This window comes from Grammomys surdaster, unplaced genomic scaffold (assembly GCF_004785775.1).
Source record: "Grammomys surdaster isolate TR1022 unplaced genomic scaffold, NIH_TR_1.0 126185, whole genome shotgun sequence".
Classification (NCBI taxonomy): Eukaryota; Metazoa; Chordata; class Mammalia; order Rodentia; family Muridae; genus Grammomys; species Grammomys surdaster.
In genome coordinates this window covers 672,678-679,961 of record NW_021620991.1, presented here as the reverse complement: position 1 = coordinate 679,961, position 7,284 = coordinate 672,678, and positions in this window count along the sequence as shown.

The following is a 7,284-nucleotide window of genomic DNA, read 5'->3' as shown; positions in this document are numbered from 1 at the left end:
TGACGAAAGTTTGGTCAGGGTCGGCAAGATGCTGGATAAAGATGCTTGCTGCCAAGCCTGATGATGACCAGAGTTCAATCCCAGAAATCCACATTATAGAAAAAGAAAGCCCAATCCTACAGGTTGTCCTATGGCCTCCACATGTGTGTGTGTGTGTGTGTGTGTGTGTGTGTGTACGATTAATCAAGTTTATAAAAAATAATTTATTTTTACTTTATGTACATTAGTAATTTGATTACATTACATATACATAGTATGTCTATGTGAGGGTATCAGATCCCCCAGAACAGGAGTTAAAGACAGTTGAGAGCTGCCATGTGAGTGCTGGGAATTGTACCCAGGTCCTCTGGGAGAGCAGCCAGTGCTCTTAACCGCTGAGCCATCTCTCCAGCCCCTAATCAGTTTTTTCAATAACTTCAGGAGCAACCCTAAAATGTCAAGACCATCATTCCCAGAGGTCCCCATCAGCCTTCAACCCAATACTCAATGCTTCAGTAGTCACCTTACCCGGGAAACCTCTACCTCTCCCAGGCTGGTCCTTACCTCAGTGCTGGTTCAGGTAGCTAACTCCTCGGGGAAGTAGGACCCCCCCCTCCGTCCCCCAACCTCCCTAAGGATTGGTTAAATTCCCGGCCCCCCCCCCTCTTTTTTTGGTTTTGACCACATAAGGTAAGCTAGCTTTGACTCGCTGTGTTGCCAAGAGTAACTGTAGACTTCTGATATCCCTGCCTCTTCTGCCTGCCTCCCAAATGCTGGAGTTACAGGTGCACCACTGTATCCAGCCTGGTATGTCTAAACAGCTAAACTTGAGAGTCTCTTCCACTTGCCCAGAGACGGGCCCTGCTGCTCCTCATATCAGATAAAGTGACTGAGGTGTGCGGAGAAGGCCTTGTCCTGAGAACGTGATCGCCACGCCCCTCTTTGCCACCACGCCCCTCTTTGTCCCTCAGGTTGAGTGGCAGGCTGGGTTGCTGGAAGGGTGAGATGGGAGTGAATGCTGGGAGAGCGAGCATCGTGGGCAAGCCAGGGAGCAAGGAAGTGTGCCAGCCAGTGTGACTCTGGGCAGGACGTGTGGCAGGAGGAAAAGAGACAGAGAAGCCCAACGATGGCAGAGACGGCAGCAGCGGCACTGTGCCAGGCATAATGGCAAGAGCGTGCAGGGTCTTCCTGGGAGTCCTTTGCCCAGGCGCTGGGGCTGAGTGATGGAGCCCAGGAATGGTGCCAGCCTTGGGCAAAGGGGAGGGGTAGCTACCCCGGGGGAACTTTATAAAACTGCACCTAGGTCTCCAGCTCTGGGTACATCTTGGCCTCTCATTGGTCAACAGGGAGGAACCTCCTTGTATTCTTGGTCTGGCTTGAGGGTGGCCAGGTAGGCTGTGGTAGCTGCTCTGCTGGCCCCGCCTGCCTGGAGGCCCTGAATGGCCTGGCGTCTTTTGTGGGAGAGCAGCTGGCGCCCGGCCCTTTATGTGGGGCTGTGGGAAAGTCCCTGGGCCAGCCTCTCACAGTCTCTCAAAAGCTGGGATTATCTCTCTGAGCCTGCAGGACAACCTCTCAAGGACCCCCTCCCAGCAAAGTTGGGGGCAGGGACACCCCCGGAGAGGGTCTGTCCACCAGGCTCTGGCCCCAGGAGCCCTTTGGCCAGGAAATATTCTTAAGTGGAAAGACCCTTGAACACTCTGGCTCCCGCCCTACCAGCCCAGCTGCCCAGACTTAAAGATGCTCGCTACTCAGGCAGGGCTGCCAGGCACAGCAGAAGGACTTGCACCCACCTGAGTCCCCTCTCTTTTCTCTCCACGCTATGTGCCCTAGGCAGGCCTACAGCAAGAGGCTTGGCAGGGAGATGCACACTTACTCAACACCTACAACATAGAAGCTGAGTAGAATGTGCTCCTCCTAGCTCAGAGCTGGGAGCATGGGAAGGCCACACCTAGCATGGGCACATCTGTCACTTTGGACTCCCATGCCTAAGTCCAGAACATACGTATAGATCCCACCAGGAAACCAAATGAAGAGCCTGACAGTGTCTGGGGGCTCAGGGATGTAGATAGCCAGCAGCTTTGAGTCCAAGCCCACTCTAAAGTCTCCTCTGTCCACTGTGCTCCACAGCGAACACCTGGGCAGGACCACCATTAGCCCCATTCCATAGATGGGAAAACTGAGACCCGGACAGCCCAGCTTCTATGTGGTAGCAGCTCATGGCTTTGAACCCTGTGCTCAGAGCGCTTTTAGAGCCATGGGTAAAGCATCAGGTAAATCTCCCCTAGAGTACCCTTCTTGCACCTAGTGTAACAGAAGAGGAGACGGCAACTCCTGGGCACACACTCGAGGCCAGATGTGCTGACATCCAACGGGGTTACCAGGGAGCTGCTGCCACTGCCCAGGGCCTCAAAGGCCGCCTAGGGGGAAGCCCCCACCCTGCCCGCCCTGAGGACTGCTCCCCAGATGGCCTCTGGGGCCAGGAGCTTGGCTCACAAAGCACAGGCGGCCCCGTGGCGAATGAGTTTGTTGCTGCGCACGCGCCTTTTGTGGGGATGAATGTATTAGGCAGGGGGTGGGGTGTGGGAACCCACCCAGAGCAGGCCTCCCGCCCAAATTATTCATTCAACCTCTCTCTCTCTCTCTCTCTCTCTCTCTCTCTCTCTCTCTCTCTCTCTTCTTTCTCTTCCTTTCCTCTTCCCTTCTCCCCCCTCTCCCTCTGGCCTCTACTGCCTGGAAAAAAGGCAGAACTGCCTTGACACCCTTAGGCCCCACCAAGTGGCCTCAGGCAGACATATGGGGCTCCATGCAATACAGAAACGTTTGGCTTCCTTCTCTCCATCTCATGGGGAGAAGCAGGAGGTGGAAGTGGGTCTGGCAGGGGCTGTTTGCTCTCCTGGGGGAATGGCTTTAGAGTGGAGATGCTGAAGACTGTCCAGGGCACCTATGGGAACTGGAGGGGACTCTGGAACCTACTAGAACATTTCCAAGTAGAGTCTCAGTCCTAGGACAGGGCTAGAAAGCTGAAATTCTAGAAGATACAAGTCACTGCCAGATTTGAGGAGCATCTAGAGGCCCCTCTTTTGCTCGGCCCCTTTGTCTACCCACTCCAGAACCTGGCACATAGTGGGTACTTATCAAAGCATGCAGGCTTTGCCAGGTGGGAGATGGGCAGTTTGACCTGCCTCCTCCTAAGCTGGAAGCCGTAGGATCTGACAAAACCTCCCCGTAGTCTCTCCACCTGTGAAAAGTCCCAGGGGACACTCACTCACCCACGACTGTAGGGAGTGCCAGATGTGGCTGGGACTGTGGGTATGGGTCTTCCCTGCTGGTCATATTGGGAGCCTCCACACTGGGCTAGAAGCACCCACTGATCCTGGCTGGCCAATCATCATGGGAGGGTACCACGAGGTGGCAAATGCAGTGCACGTCAGGCCCCGAAGAGACAGCTCATGAGATGAGCATCCTATGCTGGCATTGGAGTTGGACACCAAGAGAAGGATCAGGAGCCATCGGTGGCCCGCACCTTTAAGCCCAGCACTCAGGAGGCAGAGGCAGGTGGATCTTTGAGTTTGAGGCCAGCCTGGTCTACAGAGTGAGTTCTAGGACAGCCAGGGCTACACAGAATAACTCTGTCTCAGAAAAGAAAAAAAAAAAAAGACAGACAGACAGACCAAACAGGTATTAAGAAGTCACGATGACGTCGATTTCTCTGGGTTATGGGTCTGAGCTCTATCTGTAATCACCCTAGATGTTAGGGTCTCCTAGAGACATGGTCTGACTGCACTTGCGGGGTTTGGTTCCCGCCTGTCTCAAACATTACCAGCAGGGTGGGGTGATCAATATTCCACTAGCTGATGTGGCAAGAGAAGGGACCTCCAATCAGAGTCCCAGGGTCCCCAGTCTCAGATCTGTAGTCTGATCTGCTACAGAGGCCATCCCAGGCATTGGCCAGAACCCCCAGTCCCTGACAGGGCCCTTGGTCTTCTCAAGTTCAGGTGCAACCAGCCACCATCCCCCAAAGGTTCCCCTGCTCCTTCACAGCTGCCACTCACCCCGAATCTGTTCCTCTCAGGAAGCAGGGTGTCCCATGCTTGTTTAGTGGGTCCCTATGACCCTGAAAATCTGAAGAGCTCCTTAGACAGGAGCCAAGCCAACCACTACTCATACTGCAGCTGGAGAAGGGCAACAGGCACTTCAAACTCTGGAGACATCGGCAGACCCTGAGAGAAATGCCTGTGACTCACTTAGGGTTCAGGAATCACCTGTGAGCCTCGCTGTCTGCCAGGGCCCAAAGCTTCCCTTCCCTGCCTCAACCCCAGGCCCTTCCACTCTAACCTGAGCCACCATTTGCAACTTGGCCTTGAATTTTTTTTTCTGTGCCTTAGTTTGTCTACCTGTCCAATGGGTATGATGAGGCTGGGTGTCCGGAGGTAATTCTGCTTCGTGTAAACCAGCCTGGTTCCCCCAACGGAAGTTCCCATGCCAGCTTCATAAGTGACAGGGGAAAAGTAAGAATCCCTCGGGAGTGGGGACTGCTGTTTCCTGTAAAGGGCTGCATGGTAATTATTCTAGTCTGGGTGGATGGCACCTCTCTGACCACCCTCTGGTACTGTATCAAGATAGGCATAGGTAAGGGATAGGTGCACACCAACGAGATTTCACCAGCTACCCTGACAGTTCAATCTCATGCTGTGTCTCACACCATGGGAACATTCTTGTTTGAATGTTGGTCGCTTTAGAATGTAAATATCATTCCTGGGGGGGGGGGCAAGGAGGCCCTGGTGCTCCATACTTGCCAGCTACCCGCCTCTGACCCCCTAAACCAATCGAGGGGCCCCTACCATTGCCCCCCACTTTGCAGATGAGAAAACTGAGGCAGAAATAGGTTTAAATGTGATGCTACACAGCTGGGGAGGCATGAGGGTGGTCTCTGGGGATGGCTCTGTATCCCCTTTCAGGATCGAGAGCCAAGGATGCGGACAACCAGCGTCTGACTCAGGCTGGGACAACCTCCGCTGTCCCTGTCACCGTGATCCCTGCTCTAGGCCATGGTTCCCACACTATGGTGGCGGCAGCGGCAGCGCGGGAAGCGTGCCCAGCCCCTCGGCATTAGTGCCGGGGCCTGCTTCTGAATGAATGAGGGCGGCGGTGGGGGGCATGAGGAGGGTAGCTCCCAAAAGACCATCTGGCTCCGTGTTATAATAGAGCAATAAAGGGCTCGTCTGCTTTTCAGGGGTTGGGAAGGGGCTGCTCTCTGACACCACAGAGTTTTTAAGCAGCTTGGGACTGCGACCCCGGCACTACCCTGGCCCACTGGGGGCTGGTGGACAGAGCGTGGCCACGTGGGCTGGATCGACCTAATCCCTTCGCTGCCTTGAGAGCATCCCCGCCCCCAGTTTTCCCACCACCCTCCTCTGTTGTCCTGAGCCCTCCCCACCACCCCACCCCGCCCTTCCCCATCTAAGGCGGCTTGAAGGCTTGAAGCAGACGCAACCTGGCAACCTGCGTCTCAAAGCTCTGGGACGTGGAGCCCAACCCACTGAGGGCTGTAGCACGGGGAAGTTCCAGGACCCTCAGGAGGATGGCCCCCACCTCACAACCACCCAAATGCCTCTCAAACAGAGCTCCCACCCAGTGGGGCTGTGGGACCGTGAAACATACCTCGCCAGACCTGGAGTCTCCGGCCCCGGAGGGAAGAGAGGGCTAGGGTGTGGACTTGTGTCCTCACTGTGTCTCCCAGTCCCAGGCCCCACCTCAATCAGATGAGAAAGGAGGTTTTGGAGATGGGTTTTCTCCAGGTCCGCCACTATCACCAGAGCCCTGGGTGGGGTGGGGGCGGGGCCCTTGGTAAGCAAAAGAAGAGATTGGGGCAGAGGGAGGTGCAAAGTAGAGGGGACACCCATGAGCATCCTTTAGAAGAGCCTGAGGTCAGGTTGACATGACAGCAAGAGGTGGGTAGGGAGGCGTTGTCCCCTGATTTGGTGGCTCTGGCTTAGTACTATGTACAGAGCAGATGCCCAGGCACCTGTTGTTTGAGCACAGGTGGCAGGCAGGCCTGGCTGCAGATGCCCCTTCTGGGCTGGAGCCCAGCAGAGGTACATCTCAGCAAGTCCCTCTTTGTGTGTGTGTGGGGGGGGCAGTCTCCTTACAACCTGGAGTCAATTCCTCAAGACCCAGGTAAGCCTTGGCCTATAAGCCCATCTTATAGACAGGTAAACCGAGTCTCTAGAAAGATGATGTGTTCACATGTGTGAGAAAGTCAAGGGCAGAGCCAGGCCTTGATGTGTCAGCCCTTGTCAGTCCATCCAGCCTGCTCTTTGGAAGTCCCCTGAAATAATCCTGCTGTGGAGAAGGCTGGCAGAGTCAGTCTGTAAGGAAAGATTGGTGCAGACCCAGTGAACTATGAACCTCAGGATCAGACTGTGGAGCCTAACCTGACAAGCAGTACATGTATCAGACACTCTCGTCCACTGGAACAGGGTGGAGCTGCCTGTGGCTCTCAGGGCCCTGCAAGTTCGAGGCAGGCATGGAAAGAAGTAGACACCGCAGGAAAGTAATTTCAGTAGCTGTCTGAGATCCACACTGAAGAACATCTAGTAGAGAGGCTGCCAGACAGAAACAGGGGGGCTGGCCCAGTGGGGGCTCCAGAAGTCACCCAGTCCCCAACCCTCAGGAAGGTTTGATCTCCTCCTCTGTGAGGTAGGTCTGAAGCTAACAAACCTTAGACCACAGAGCCGCTGCTGCACGTGCCTAACCCTTCCCTGTCCTCTGCATTCAGGAGCCTCCCAAGCTGCTGACTTGACCTTGGCTGGTGTCAAGAGGGTGTGCCCACTGTCCACTCGGGATAAGGTTGTTCCCACCCACTCTCTCATAGAGAAGACCAGTCTATGTCAGAGGATGGTCCACCTGTGCCTAGTAAAGTCCATCCTCTCCCAAGTCACCCTCTGGGGCTGGGGCAGCAGCACCTCAGGCAATCTAAGGGACTGACCCATAGGCAAATTGCTTCCTCCTGAGAGCCCCAGCTTTCTCGACTGCAATAGAGGTGTACACTTTCCTGCTTCTGAGGGTTCCTGAGGGTCTGACCCAGCCTCGTGTCATAGGACAGAGGGCGGTGGTGGCCACACAGCTCCCCCTCTATCACAGCACCCAGGTATCTATTCCAAGGAAGGGCAGTAGAGAGAAATGCTTGGCTGACCGGGGCAGTCTGTGAGATGAGAGTGGCAGGACCAGGCTGAGGACAGTGGCCCTGAGGACAACTAGACATGACACATGTTTATGACCACACAGGCATGGGCATTTGTGCAT